We start from the raw sequence: 16,361 nt of genomic DNA, 5'->3' as shown, positions 1-16,361 counted from the left end.
AGCCCAATCAACAGAGAGTTTTGAGATCCACACAGCCCAATCAACAGAGTTTTTGAGATCCACACAGCCCAATCAACAGAGAGTTTTTGAGATCCACACAGCCCAATCAACAGAGAGTTTTTGAGATCAACAGAGTTTTTGAGATCCACAGCCCAATCAACAGAGTTTTTGAGATCCACACAGCCCAATCAACAGAGTTTTTGAGGTCCACAGCCCAATCAACAGAGTTTTTGAGATCCACACAGCCCAATCAACAGAGAGTTTTTGAGGTCCACAGCCCAATCAACAGAGAGTTTTTGAGGTCCACACAGCCCAATTGAGAATGTAAACCTGATAAATAGATTTGTTTTTTGAACAGCATAATTAAACTTTGGCAGTCTCTTTATCTGGGCGACTGTGTGTGGCGTTATTTGAGTTCTATTGAGAAGGAGAGAGGTGCTCGTCGTGCTCCCCCACCCACCACGTTCTGATCACACCCAGGATCCTACCATTTAGTCTCTGCATCAAGTCCCCTTCCCCAGCCTTCACTCACTGAGTCCTGCTCTCCTCTCATGCAGTCTGCCTGTGTGCCAGCCTCAGTACCAGAGAGAGACGGAGGGGTGGGGGAAGGAGGGAGACACTTTCGTAAAGGTCCATTGAAATGTCAAGTAGTAAGTATTTTGGAAAATGTCACACTGCGTCCCCACAGGATCCTGCCTGGCACCGCGTGTTGTCAGGCCTCATGATTATACAGTCAAAACGTATATTTTTCTCTCGCTCTCCCCCTGTCTTTACCAATAACTAGAGGGGTCACAGTCCAAGAGTAAGTGCCCGTCTAGAGGGTCACTTTTGGGCTGACCCCCCACCCCCACTCCGCCACCTCCCGCTCTTGACCAACCAAACTGAGGATCACTCTGTACGTAGGGGAAAAAACACTTGTCTTCAATGCTTTTAGAACCGCTGCATAGTGAATACAGAAACATCTCAGTCGACCTGAAATGGTCTCGATGCCAATAAATAGCTAGATTTCCAGTGTTCTGATTAGCTGTTCAGTTGGTTGTGTTGTTAAAACAGCCTCTTGATATAGCTGACTTGAACTGTTGTTGATTTTCTATTATGATTAGTTTAAGGTCTTAGTTTCCCTGACATTGGGGAATGTGCGGGGTGAACCACACCCTCACACATTGTTCATTCATTTTCTCAACTGCTTTACTGTCTGCTGAGCTGAATGATTGACTTTGCTTAAACAACCCTCTTAAAGTTCTATCCATCTTGACTTGGGAATGGAAGATGAGGAGGAGGTCGTTTACTGAGAAGTCAAGTGAAATGAAAAAGATACCGGCTGCTTGGGGAGATGTCAGAACATCAAAAGTCTATTTAACTTCTAAGTGTCCGGACTCTTTTACTCGGAACTGGCATCCCTCTTGAGAGCCACTCTGTGTACTGTAGCTCACTGTTTGTTCATGTGCATGAGGTGTGGCCAATATTGTACATGGGTATTGCTTTGAATATTTTACATTTCATCAGTTTTGGCCAAGTTGACAATTTGCTTTTCACAGACCCAAGATGTCCCAAGAGTCTAGATAGAACACCAAAGGGAACCAGGAGAGGCCTAATTCGTGCTGAATCTTGTTTGTATACCAGCATTGTTATTTACACTTTTTGCATCTACGCTCTGAAGCAGTTTTCTCCAGGATTTGTTGTCAGATCATGTCTCTGTCTGGAAGCTTCATTACAAATAGCAATGAGACGACTACATGGTACAGTGTAGGCCAGCTGCGAGATTGAGGCTCTGAGGCGCTGCACCGCAGCTGCTAGATTGAGGATCTGAGGCGTCGCGCCGTAGCAGGGTTTCTCCCTGTTAAATATTCAGGGGCTGTGATGTAAAGCGGAGGCAGCATTGAGACCCTGAGCAGGTTAATGTTCATTTAGAGCTGTCGGGACACATTGAGCTCTGCATGGGCCTAGCTGGCAGCTCGCTCGCTTGCTCTCCTTCTGTCTCTTTCTTTATCTTTCTCTCTCTCCTTCCCCCTCTCTCTCTTTCTCGTTCTCTCCCTCTTTTCTCAGTCTCTATCACACACTCCCTCTCTTTTTCACTCTCTTTCTCAGGCATTTGGGATGAGAAACAATCGCCCTGGGAACATTCTACTTTCTGAGTGTCTTCGGCAGTGTTCTCTGTGCAGAGCGTTGACTTCACGGGTGTTCTAGAAGAGTCTGGGGGAAAGAGTCACCCTCTTGAGTGTGTTCTCTGGGGAAATCTAGATCTCCTCCTCCTCACGCCTGGTCTGTTCCTGTGGGAGAAACAGGTGTCTGAGCTGTGGGCTCTCTGGGCTCAGGAAGAGCTAACCAGGAGGAGAGATCAGGTCTGTTACCCCTCAGAGGGCTTCTAATCTGGCTTCTCGCTTCGCCTGCATTACAAATACACTGCCTTCAGAAAGTATTCACACCTTGGCTTATTCCACATGTTGTTGTGTTACAGCCTGAATGGATTACGACAAAGTGAAAACGTGTTATTAGGCATTTTTGCAAATGTATTGAAAATTAAATACAGAAATGTCTGATTTCCACCGGTCTAATGCCCATTGCTCGTGTCTCTTGGCCCAAGTAAGTCTCTTCTTCTCATTGATGTCCTTTCGTAGTGGTTTCTCTGCAGCAATTCAACCATGAAGGCCTGATTCACACAGTCTCCTCTGAACAGTTGATGTTGAGATGTATCTGTTACTTGAACTCTGAAGCATTTATTTGGGAAGCAATTTCTGAGGTTAATAACTCTAATGAACTTGTCCTCTGCAGCAGAGGTAACTCTGGGTCTTCCTTTCCTGTGCGGTCCTCATGAGAGCCACTTCCATCATAGCGCTTGATGGTTTTTGCGACTGCACTTGAAGAAACTTTCAAAGTTCTTGAAATTTTCCACATTGACTGGCCTTCATGTCTTAAAGTAATGATGGACTGTCGTTTCTCTTTGCTTATTTGAACTGTTCTTGCCATAATATGGACTTGGTCTTTTACCAAATACGGCTATCGTCTGTATACCACCCCTACCTTTTCACAACGCAAGTGATTGGCTCAAACACATTAAGAAAGAAAGAAATTCCACAAATGAACTTTTAACAAGGCACACCTGTTTGCATTCCAAGTGACTACCTCATGAAACTGGTTGAGAGAATGCCAAGAGTGTGCAAAACTGTCATCAAGGCACAGGGTGGCTACTTTGAAGAATCTCAAATAGAAAATATATTTCGATTTGTTGAACACTTTTTTGGTTACTACATGATTCCGAGTGGCGCAGCGGTCTAAGGCACTGCATCTCCGTGCTAGAGGCGTCACTACAGACACCCTGGTTCGAATCCAGGCTGTATCACAACTGACTGTGATTGGGAGTCCCATAGGGCGGCGCACAATTGGCCAGCGTCGTCCAGGTTTGGCCGGGGTAGGCCGTCATTGTAAATAAGAATTTGTTCTTAACTGACTTGCCTAATGAAATTAAGTTTAAATTAAAAATATATATATAATAACTCCACGTGTTCACTACTAGTCTACAATGTAGAAAATAGTAAAAATAAAAATAAAATAAAAACCTTGAGTAGGTGTGTCCAAACTTTTGACTGGTACTGTACGTTGCATAATGCAGCAAATATGAGGCGAGGTATCGGGCGAAGAAGATCCACTGTTGAAGCGAAGCATTTATTAAAGGTGGTATGGGTATAACCATGATGGATAGTGAGGTTACATAGAGTGGAGGCCTTCTTGTCTCTTTATGCAGGGTTGTAAACTAGTCAATACCCAGAGTAGAGAAACGCAGTAGTTGCTTTAACTGCTTTAAATCCTCTTCATCGACTTACTGCTGTGGAAGCACTGCAGGCCAGGGGTTGGGGGCAATTCCATTTCAATTCTGTAAGTAAACCAGATTCCAATTCCAAATGTTCCTCATTGAAAAGCGTTGAAGAGAATTGTTATTGGAATTTCAGTGTGCTTCCTCCATTGACTGGAATGTAAATGGCATTGATCCCAGCCCCGCTGCAGGCTATCCAGTCTCTAGGATTACGCTACGGTTTAAACCAGTGGAAGTGTGAACAGAAGAAAGACAGACGACTTTCTATCACCTTTAAAAAGGTACACACTAATGACAGAGCATTGATAGATGTGGTAGAGAGAGATTGCTAGGAGAATAGTCAGTGCCTCTTTCTCCGTAGTCTATTTCTCTTGAGTGACCCGGATGGATATATCAGTGGTATTTTATTAGGATCCCCAATAGCTGTTAGGGAAGGCAGCAGCTACTCTTCCTGGGGTCCACACAAAACATGAAACATGACGTAATACAGAACATTAATAGACAAAGAACAATAGTGATGTGGTGCATCGTTCACACGGAGGCTGAACTTCCCCATTGGCACTAGTTGTAAAATGGGATCTACACGAGGTCTGTCATATCAGAGAAGCCAGTGCAGTGCACCCTGCTCTCTCTGTGAACACAATGTAGACAGCAGTGTTACAGCTACAACTGAACCCAGGCAGAAGGCTTCGCTGAGCCCTTAATCCCCGAGTTTGGTGTCTCTTATTGGTTTTAGTCATTAATTCATCGCCATGGTGTTGCCAGCGAATCTTGAAAGTCAAGTACCGACGCGGTTCCTGTGTAAACACACACATTTAAAATGCATACGCAGACATACAAAGCACATGGATAATGGACCAGCAACGTATGAAAGTGTAGCTTATGAAGAGTTGACGTCTGAACAGACATAAGGACTTAGCAGGAAAGGGAAACATCCTCCTGACATTGTTTTCTCTCTCGAGTGCTCATTCTCCAATCTCTTTGTCCCTTCCCTCTTCTTCCCAATCTACCTCTTTCTTATGCCCCCCATCTCTCTCTTTCACCTAATTTCCCTCTCTCCCTCCTCTCTCTTTCACTCTCCCTCTCCCTGCTCCCCCTCTCTCTCCATCATATCCTCACCCCCTTTCCTCTCCCCTCTCTCCCTCCCTCCCTCCCTCTCCCCTCCCTCTCCATCTTTCCTCACCTCCCCTCTCTCCCTCTCTATCCTTTCCTCACCTCCCCTCCCTCCTTCCCTCTCTCTCCCCCCTCTCCGAGCCCATGCTAATGTCCCTGCTCTGCAGCCAAGCCTAGCCCCCTCAGTCGATGCACATCAAAGAGATGCTTGTTCTCCTCTTCTCTCCTCTCCATGGTAAATTGCTCTGGTGTTTAATGTGGACAGAGAGATGGGCTTTTGTTGGGAGTTTGTTACAGGGACACGGCCTATAAGCATTTTCCATTTCGTACAGCCAGAGGTCCCACTGCTCGGTTGTTACGTTCACAGTTGACAGGGTTTCACCTCGTACACACCAAAGAGAGGCAATCAGTCATCGCCTTTCTGCCCGCTGCCACTATCACCCAGGCTGCGAAAGCTCATTTGGGGTGAGTGTGTGGGTGACTGAGTGTGTGAGAGTGAAAGAGAAAGAAAAAGAGGGAGAGAGATGGCTTCCTCTCTCTGTCTTTCATTAGCTTGCCCAGAACTCATTTACTTTAGACAAATGAAAAAGGCAACTGGCAAAACGACAGCGTCACTAAACCCCACCGGCAACATGTCTATTGTGCCTCGAGAACTGCCTCCTATTATAATTGATGGTTTAGGAAATCTAGGGAATAATCTTCCATCTCTTTTCAGGGCTTCCCAGTCCAGATAGCTGAGGATTTACTGCAGTAGACTACAATTGACCCTACTCCCTCTATCTCTGTCCAAGCCCAACTAAAAACAGAACAAGCTCTGGACCAGTAAAGTAGTGAAGTCCCACAGTACACAGCCAGGGGACAGCACCACACCGGCTCAGGGGAAGTGAGAGGGATCTAAGCCCATTACTGGTACTGGTCCTGTCATCTGTCCCTCAACTGACAAACCCACACTGTCATTGGCCCAGCGTCGTCCTGGTTAGGGGAGGGTTTGGCCGGGGTAGGCCGTCATTGTAAATAAGAATTTGTTCTTAACTGACTTGCCCTAGGTAAATAAAGGTCAAATAAATAAATAAAATTAAATATCACCGCTGTGCTCTGAGGTAGGTCCTGTGAGGCTCAGTTTGTAGAGCATGGTGCTTGCAACGCAAGGGTTGTGGGTTCAATTCCCACAGTGGTTCAGTAGGAAAATGTATGCACTTACTGTAACTCACTCCGGATAAGAGTGTCTGCTAAATGAGAAAAATGGTAGATGAGGTAGTGAACCCAGGACAGGCTTAATAGTATCTCTCAATTTACACAGTATCTCAACGTTTCAGTTATTTTCTCAGAACCTCTCGTCTTGTAAAGGTCTGTGTGAATGTGTGGAAGTTCTTTCCATTGGACCTAATATATCTTCCAATAGTAGGATATGAGTAGTAGTACTGTATATTCTGCCAAATTCATGTCAGTGGAACTGAAAATGATAAATAACCTGGTCTGGTCCATTAAAATGAATACCCCCCCCCTCCCTGTCAAGTGAATAATGAAACCAAATTACAGGTAATGGCTATACATCTTCAGGAGCACTTTGGTGGTGGCTGGAAGCAGCTTAAAGTACAGCAATAATTTTATTATTTAACCTTTATTTAACCTTTATTTAACTAGGCAAGTCAGTTAAGAACAAATTCTTATTTATAATGCAGGCCTACACTAGTGCTCTGTCAATAGCACAGGGTCTAACATAGACTGAATGAAAGGCTCTGAGTGCCGCTAGCCAAGCAACTAGCTTCGGTTCTGTGTAATTTCACCATTGCTTTGTGGACCCAGCGGATGCTAGCTAATGGGGTAATGTAGGTACATGAATCTGTCCATCTCTCCCTGTGGGGGGGTTAGCAGTTAGCACTGTGTGTATGTTAGCATTAGCGCTAGCTCTCGCTCTCTCTCTCTTTCTCTCTCTCTCTGATACAACATGTTAAATGGGCGGACTGATGGCTTGACCCTGTGTTCTGAGCAGGGAAGTGTACACAAGTGCTACTCGCTCAGGCAGGGAATATGGCCGCCCGTGGGGGCCTAGATTGTGTCAGTATGGCGTCAGGCCTGGGATAGTTTTACAGCGTACTAAACTGAGGGTCAGTGCACAGATCAGTCCACTGGGAAGGAATTAAGGTCCACACAGACAACATGGTAGGGTTATGTGATGTCATGGGGGTGTGTAGAGACGAAGTATGACATTGTGTCCTTGTGCTGTTTGTGCCCCTCTGTTGTGTTCCCAGCACCGACGAATAGCAACTTCAACCGTATAACTAACTCACTCAGAGACCGTACAGTTGTCTTCTCATGACGCAATTCACCAAAGCACTTGACAACAATCGCCAACTTCATGATGAACAATTCATCTCCTGAGCAATTCCATAGTAAGGTCAACCTGAGCAATTCCATAGTAAGGTCAACCTGAGCAATTCCATAGTAAGGTCAACCTGAGCAATTCCATAGTAAGGTCAACCTGAGCAATTCCATAGTAAGGTCAACCTGAGCAATTCCATAGTAAGGTCAACCTGAGCAATTCCATAGTAAGGTCAACCTGAGCAATTCCATAGTAAGGTCAACCTGAGCAATTCCATAGTAAGGTCAACCTGAGCAATTCCATAGTAAGGTCAACCTGAGCAATTCCATAGTAAGGTCAACCTGAGCATAAAAAAACGAAATTGCTTATTTCCTAATTAAATCAAATAAAATTGTATTTGTTACATACACATGGTTAGCAGATGTTAATGTGAGTGTAGCGAAATGCTTGTGCTTCTAGTTCCGACAATGCAGTAATAACCTAATCTAACCTAACAATTCCACACCCTGGGGCGGAAGGGTAGTGGTTAGAGCGTTGGACTAGTAACCGGAAGGTTGCAAGCTGACAAGGTACAAATCTGTTGTTCTGCCCCTGAACAGGCAGTTAACCCACCACTAGGCAGTCATTGAAAATAAGAATTTGTTCTTAACTGACTTGTTAAGGGATAAAGAATATGTACATAAATATTTATGAATCAGTGATGGTACATAACAGCATAGGCAAAATGCAGTAGACTACTGTACTTTCATATTTCTCTTGAATGTGTGTATTTTGAAGTACAGACTACATTTGCCCTTTATATTTGCCAAATTGTATGTTATTGTTACTAAAAAGTAGGATACAAAGTCTCAAAAGAAGTATTTTCAGTCAACCAGATTGCTTATGGAAATGGCTCACTTGTTTCGGCACTGACATCTGTCCCCCTGTGTTTCTGACCAAGTCGTAAGGTCAATGAAATAATGTCACATTCATTTTAATCCATTGAGGGCTAGTATAAAATTCTACAGTCTAGTAAAGATAGAACGTTGACTTGGACAGGCAGAGTCACTTCTGTTTTTGAGGAAAAGTTGTTATTGTTGATGCATTTTGAGTATGTTTGTACGCAAACTTTCTGTGCAAAGCTAACTTTCATCAATGGTTTAGGTGATTATTTGAATCAGCCATGTAGTGCTCGGGCAAAAACCAAAATGTTGGGGTCCTTGGGATCCCGAGGACCGAGTTTTGGAAACGCTGCCTTAGGTGATGTGTCATTGGTTTCCCGTCTCTCTTTGTCAGTACTCGTTCTAAGCATAACGGATGTGACCGTTACGGACGCTTCATAACATGATCATGGACTCACTAGTCAGCATTGCTGCATAATGTGATCATGGACTCACTAGTCAGCATTGCTGCATAATGTGATCATGGACTCACTAGTCAGCATTGCTGCATAATGTGATCATGGACTCACTAGTCAGCATCGCTGCATAATGTGATCATGGACTCACTAGTCAGCATCGCTGCATAACATGATCATGGACTCACTAGTCAGCATCGCTGCATAATGTGATCATGGACTCACTAGTCAGCATCGCTTCATAACATGATCATGGACTCACTAGTCAGCGTCGCTTCATAACATGATCATGGACTCACTAGTCAGCGTCGCTGCATAACATGATCATGGACTCACTAGTCAGCGTCGCTGCATAACATGATCATGGACTCACTAGTCAGCGTCGCTGCATAACATGATCATGGACTCACTAGTCAGCATCGCTGCATAACATGATCATGGACTCACTAGTCAGCGTCGCTGCATAACATGATCATGGACTCACTAGTCAGCATCGCTTCATAACATGATCATGGACTCACTAGTCAGCGTCGCTGCATAACATGATCATGGACTCACTAGTCAGCGTCGCTGCATAACATGATCATGGACTCACTAGTCAGCGTCGCTGCATAACATGATCATGGACTCACTAGTCAGCGTCGCTGCATAACATGATCATGGACTCACTAGTCAGCGTCGCTGCATAACATGATCATGGACTCACTAGTCAGCATCGCTGCATAATGTGATCATGGACTCACTAGTCAGCATTGCTGCATAATGTGATCATGGACTCACTAGTCAGCATCGCTGCATAATGTGATCATGGACTCACTAGTCAGCGTCGCTGCATAACATGATCATGGACTCACTAGTCAGCATCGCTTCATAACATGATCATGGACTCACTAGTCAGCATCGCTGCATAATGTGATCATGGACTCACTAGTCAGCATTGCTGCATAATGTGATCATGGACTCACTAGTCAGCATCGCTTCATAACATGATCATGGACTCACTAGTCAGCATCGCTGCATAATGTGATCATGGACTCACTAGTCAGCATCGCTGCATAATGTGATCATGGACTCACTAGTCAGCATCGCTGCATAATGTGATCATGGACTCACTAGTCAGCATCGCTTCATAACATGATCATGGACTCACAAGTCAGCGTCGCTGCATAACATAATCATGGACTCACTAGTCAGCGTCGCTGCATAACATAATCATGGACTCACTAGTCAGCATCGCTTCATAACATGATCATGGACTCACTAGTCAGCATCGCTGCATAACATGATCATGGACTCACTAGTCAGCATCGCTGCATAACATGATCATGGACTCACTAGTCAGCGTCGCTGCATAACGAGATAAAGATAAAAATGTTGATGTCCTTCCTACTGCTTCTGAAGTGTGTTTATGTCAGCAAACAAGTTAGCGGGCAATTTGAATCTATCTGAGTGTGTGGGATCTATTTCAGGTGTTCTCACCTTCTCATATGAACTGCAATCAGGCATTGTTCAGCTAACTGGAGCATTGCATGTGATCACATGGCATAATAAAGGTCTTAAATTCATAAACAAAATTAAGTTTCCATAAGAAACTTGTTTACTTCCTGAGCAAGTATGGGTGCCCCCTAGTGACAATATTGGTCTGTGTCTGTATGGTCTAGCCTGCGGCGCAAAAGGCACTTTGCGCACTTGTGAACTGCAGCTGTCAAGCCTGAGGCGATTTACGAACTAACAAGAAATGTCTATGAAAGTGTGAACCCTGTGCCATTGGTAGGTTATAATTATAACATATGTCAAGATATAGTAGAGATGATAAGCAATGAGTTCAGTATATACAGGCAGTTTGTGGGACTGGTACCAGACAAAGACTGACTCTGATGCTGTTGAATGGCGCCGGAGGGGATGGCTGCCGTTTTACAGGTTCTTAAACAATTGTGCTATTGTGTGTTGTCATGACGTTGTATTAGTTAATGTGACGACTGTTGCTCATCGAATTATTAAAGTTTTCTAATTGCGCGATTAACTGAATCAAGCAATTATTAACTCATTAACCTGGGGCACCATGGGAAAATTTGTTTTGATGAGTTTCTATTTCCCCCAAAATTTGCTCAAAGAATATCAGAATATCGACTTTACAACAGCCGCTAATTAATCAGTTTCTTCTACAGTCGCAAAATCCGGGAATCTGCACGGACCCGGGTCTCACCAATGAGTTCGTACCACACCAATCTTAGTTGAGTATTTATTTACAAGAAAGCGAAAACGATGATAGAAGATAAACACATTCTAAGCTATTGATTAGAACTTAGTATAACGGCCCAACGCACTATGGCGCGTGTTACCGAAAATGGGGATTTAAAAGAGAGAGAAAAAGAGAAAGTACACGAGAGAAATATATATTTGGGTGAATTTGTCAGCTATGCTTATTCTAACCCGAGCCTTACCCCAAACTGCCGCTCTTATGGGTCAGAATATAATGATGTAATTACGTGGGGAAGGTCTCAGTGGATTCTCCACGTGGACCGTTCAGGCTGCTCAATGACGCACTTCTCCGGCGCAACTCTCTGGTTGTCCTCACGATGTCAGTGTCCTTTTGGCTTAGGAGTCTGTTCCCTCGCTCTTGCTCTGGAAGGGCTCTTCTGAGGACAGACTGCTCTGTAGCTCACAGCGTAGGAATGAAACAGTGTAGATACCACGATTCGATGGGGAGTGGAGGCTAGGTGGTTCGACTTGAATTCACCCGCTTAGACACAGCTACTCATCCGTAGCTTGGCTAGAAAAAGATTTCTTTGTTTTCAAACTTGTTTTGGGGTTGTTGACTTTTTAGACCACGGCTGCAGCTTGGGTCACTTAGTCTTATCTGTTAATTCTTCACTCACAGGTTTTATACCCTCGGGTCAGAAGTGGGCGTAACCACCTTTAGGGCAATTCTCTTGGCGTTCCAAATTAAGGGCAAGGTGTAGATTTCACTCAAATCCAATTTTAGACAAGTAACTTCACATTTCATCTTTACCAAAACATTCTCTTTGATTTGGACATTTTCCACACAACGTACAATGTATAAACATCAAACATATACTAGGGAAACTCTTAACGTTACAATGTTTTCGTAATAACGTCATCTATTAACCTTTAATAACAAAACAAAAATGACATACATTTTCATATTCCATCTATCGTCATGACCACCATTGTGGCTGATGGAAACCATTGTTCCAAAGTCCCTTTATTTCATGTTTAATGTTCTGAGGCTGGATCTCCATATTGAGGGGACACAGGAATGTCGTGTGGCCTAAGATTGGGGGGGGGCAAAAAAGTGGGGCAAAAAAGTATTTAGTCAGCCACCAATTGTGCAAGTTCTCCCCACTTAAAAAGATGAGAGAGGCCTGTAATGTTCATCATAGGTACACTTCAACTATGACAGACAAAATGAGAAAAAAAATCCAAATCCAATTTATTTGCAAATTCTGGTGGAAAATAAGTATTTGGTCCGGTAAGACAAGGGGTGGCGGTCTGTGCACATTTGTAAACAACAGCTGATGCTCAAAATATAATATTAAGCAAGCCCCAAGGTTTTTCTCATCACTGGGGCCAAGCTTCCTACCATCCAGGACATCTATGTCAGGAAGTGTCAGAGGAAGGCCCTACAAATTGTCAAAGACTCCAGCCACCCTCATCATAGACTGTTCTCTCTGCTACCACACGGCAAGCAGTATCGGAGCGCCAAGTCTAGGTCCAAAAGTCTAGGTCTCAATGTAGGCAGCAGCCTCTCTGAGTTAGTGATTGCTGTTTAGCAGTCTGATGGCCTTGAGATAGAAGCTGTTTTTCATTCTCTCGGTCCCAGCTTTGATGCACCTGTACTGACTTCGCCTAATAGATCGTAGCGGTGTGAACAGGCAGTGGCTTGGGTGGTTGATGCCCTTGATGATCTTTTTGGCCTTCCTGTAACATCGGGTGCTGTAGGGCAGGAGGGCAGGTCATTTTCTCACGTTAATGCATTGTGCAGACCGCACCACCCTCTAGAGAGCCTTGCGGTTGATGTACGGTGTAGTTGCCGTACCAGGCTGTGATACAGCCAGACAGGATGCTCTCGATTGTGCATCTGTAAACGTTTGTCAGGGTTTTGGGTGACAAGCCAAATTTCTTCAGTTTCCTGTGGTTGAAGAGTGGCCACCACAGTAGTGGGCTTGATTACCAACAACGACGAGACAGACTACAGGGAGGAGGTGAGGGCACTCGGAGTGTGGTGTCAGGAAAACAACCTCACCACTCAACATCAACAAAACAAAGGAGATGATCGTGGACTTCAGGAAACAGGAGAGCGACGTTGCTCTTATATCCAATACTTCTTCCCGGCTGTATGTAATAAGACTTCATATTTCCTGGGGTAACAATGTAAGAAATAATATATAAAAAAATGAAATACTGAATAGTTTCTTAAGAACTCAAAGCGAGACAACCATCTCTGTCGGCGCCATGCTAGATCTGAGGTTAACGCGCATTAGCTTTGTCATGAGTCAGTGTGCAGCAGGTTGGATGGAGTCAGGTGCAGGACACAGAACTGAGTAACAACGTACTTTACTCGGAAAATCATGAACAAATTCCATACAGGGAAAAATATTCCAGCTCGACACAACAGAGCGATTTCTTAACAAAGAACAAACATTCACAAAACCATGTGGGAACCAGAGGGTTAAATAGGGAATACATATTATCATAATGGAAACCAGGTGTGTACAATCAAGACAAAACAAAAGGAAAAAGAAACGTAGATCGTGGCGGCGAGACTGCCAAACGTTGCCCGAACAAGGAGAGGCACCAACTTTGGTGGAAGTCGTGACAAGCTTATAAAGCATAAACTTATTTTTTTTTAAACTGTGTTTGAATGATGAGTTTGTTGATGTTTATTCTGTTACTCAGTAAGTGATTGATAATTGTAACGGCTTTCTTCCTGGGAAGGAGAGGCGGACCAAAACGCAGCGTGGTTAGAGTTCATGTTCTTTAATAAGAGACACTTAACATGAACTAACTACAAAACAATACATGTGAAAACCGAACACAGTCTTATCTGGTGCATAGACACAAAGACAAGAAACAATCACCCACCAAACTCAAAACAGGCTACCTAAATATGGTTCCCAATCAGAGACAATGACTAACACCTGCCTCTGATTGAGAACCATATCAGGCCAGACATAGAAATAGACAATCCAGACACACAACATAGAATGCCCACCCAGCTCACATCCTGACCAGCACTAAAACAAGGAAAACACAAAAGAACTATGGTCAGAATGTGACAATAATAACATTGTAATATTTTAAATAAAATATCTGTCATTAATGAACTTGGTACATTTGAAGGAGAGTGCAGTTTCATCATAACAAAACATTTTACTCTAAAGAATTGTAAAATGCATTTTAGGTACAATGTGTTTTCAGATGACAACACAAGTATAATGATGAAATTTTAATATATTAACACTCAATTAGCACAGCGTCACATCCTTAATGCAAAATGTTACATCCACAGCGTAAATTGTCCCCTCTAAAGTATATGAACATTTTTATATTTTAATCGTTGTTTGTGGCTATTAATATTTTTCCCTAAAAATACTTTTGCCGGTGTCTGTTCTCCCAAAAGTACCTGTTCATTTCCATCACATCCATAACGCAAGTTTTGTAGAATGTTGTAATTCTGTGTCTACACTTCCCTTATAGGGATATAGAAATATTCCTATTAGCATTTTCATTAATGCTTGATAAGTCAATTCTGTGAGACATCTTGTTTCTCATTTTGTGTGGAAATGTCACATCCATACACTGGAATTGCCCTCCTGCTTTTCCCAAATTTGCACAAATGAAACGCTGTGAAAATATTTCCCTTGACATGTGCGGTGCTGCAGTTGATGAGATGTACAATGCTCTTTGATAAAAAGCCTTCCCGATAACTGAACGAAAACCCTTTCAACTGGTAAACCCAAGTCAAGAATAAAAACCCAGCACTCATTGTGTAGCATGTCTTACTTAGTGTGTCTCAGCAGGACACACCGTAGCGTTTTCTGGCCGAGAGTACTTAGCACTGAACAGTGCCACAAGTCATTTGCAAACTAAGTGCAAACCGATTCCACCTTTAGAATCATGCAAAAATGACGGCAGTCAGTGGGGGCCCCTTAACACTAGAACCGCTATAGCATGTCATTTGAACTGCTCATTAATTAATGAGTTATTACTGTGGTATTTATTATGTGCTCCCCTGAGTGTACAAAACATTAAGAACACCTGCTCTTTCCATGACGTAGACTGACCAGGTGAAAACGATGATCCCTTATTGATGTCATCTTTTAAATCCACTTCAATGAGTGTAGATGAAGGGGAGGAGACAGGATAAAGAATGATTTTTAAGCCTTGAGACAATTGAGACGTGGATTGTGTGTGTGTACCATACAGAGGATGAACTGACAACACAACATTTTTAAAGGTCTTTGAACAGGGTATGGTGGTAGGTTCAAGGCACACCGGTTTAAGCGGGTCAAGAACTACAACGCTGCTGGGTTTTTCAGTTGAAGGTGATGTGCCCAGTTTATAATCACCCTGATGATTTCCTCGAAACTGAACCTAAACTATACTGAAATGAGTCATGACATCTCTGATGATTATTCTTCTGATTCTGAGCCTCAGTCTGAACCTCCGAGGCCTAAGCGCTAAAAGCCAGAACAGAGCGCACTGAGCAGGTGCCCGCGCCACCACCAAATGAAAAGGTGAGACAGGAGAGAGGAAGGACGGCACCGTTTGAATAGAACAAGCTGGTGACAATGCTACAGTATGGTTGATTATGAGCACAACAAAATGTCATCACTGAGAGATCAGGCCCTATATCTCAAGCAGAAAACAACATCAGCAACACACTCACTAGCTTTCATTGTTTACGTGACATTTTACCATGTAAAAGCAGACAATCATTGACTATTTTTGACTGCTGTTATATCAGCAGTTATATTCATTATAATGCCATTATTGCTTTTGTGCAGATTTGTACTATTTATCAAGCACACTTGGCGCTTATAATGATGTTTAGGCTATGAATGATTTCATAATTTGATCGCACGTCTTGCTGACCATGCGTCTTGGTGGTTGGAGTATTGATTTATTTTGACGTTATAAAACATAGTTGTAACAATGGCACTCCACAAATAAGGTAGAGCCTACAGTAACATACACTAACATAAACTGCTATGGTGTTATTTGTGTCATTTAATACAGGTTTTAGTATTAATGTTACGTAAGACCTTCATAAACTAAACCAAATGACTGTTTTTGCAATAGCATATATGAAATGTAGTAATTACACTGTTAGAATGTTGCTGTCAGAGTGCTCATTAGCTCAAAGGGGGGCCAGCAGTTCCATTGTTAAACACACAGCACCGAACGAACAGCAGACGGACCACAGGTGAATAGCAGATGAAAATTCGGTGCGGTGTGTGAGGTCCCCTTAGAGAAAGGATTCAAGGGAACAGAGCCTTAATGGGTTCATTCTGTTCTCTCTCTTGAACCTCTGTTCAGCTCAGTATGTCTCCTCCTCTTCCTGTGTTATTGGACAGAGGTATTTAATCTTTACAGCCCAGATCTCTCTCTCTCTCTCTCTCTCTCTCTCTCTCTCTCTCTCTCTCTCTCTCTCTCTCTCTCTCTCTCTCTCTCTCTCTCTCTCTCTCTCTCTCTCTCTCTCTCTCTCTCTCTCTCTCTCTCTCTCTCTCTCTCTCTCTCTCTCTCTCTCTCTC

At 43.4% G+C, this 16,361-nt stretch overlaps 1 protein-coding gene across 4 annotated transcripts in view; it reads left to right on the top strand.

The window, feature by feature from the left end:
* LOC118370752 (membrane-associated guanylate kinase, WW and PDZ domain-containing protein 2-like) overlaps positions 1 to 135 on the top strand; it is a 168,557-nt gene extending 168,422 nt beyond the window's left edge. For 2 of the 4 annotated variants that reach the window (XM_052460563.1, XM_052460541.1), the window contains one exon: positions 92 to 135. The gene's annotated coding sequence lies outside the window, so the exon portion shown is untranslated. Of the gene's footprint in view, positions 1 to 57 lie in introns of all 4 variants that reach the window. The other 2 variants (XM_052460555.1, XM_052460530.1) reach the window with 1 other exon arrangement.
* The last annotated feature ends 16,226 nt before the right edge of the window (positions 136 to 16,361 follow it).

This window comes from Oncorhynchus keta, chromosome 13 (assembly GCF_023373465.1).
Source record: "Oncorhynchus keta strain PuntledgeMale-10-30-2019 chromosome 13, Oket_V2, whole genome shotgun sequence".
Lineage (NCBI taxonomy): Eukaryota > Metazoa > Chordata > Actinopteri > Salmoniformes > Salmonidae > Oncorhynchus > Oncorhynchus keta.
This window is presented reverse-complemented; position numbering and strand designations above follow the sequence as displayed.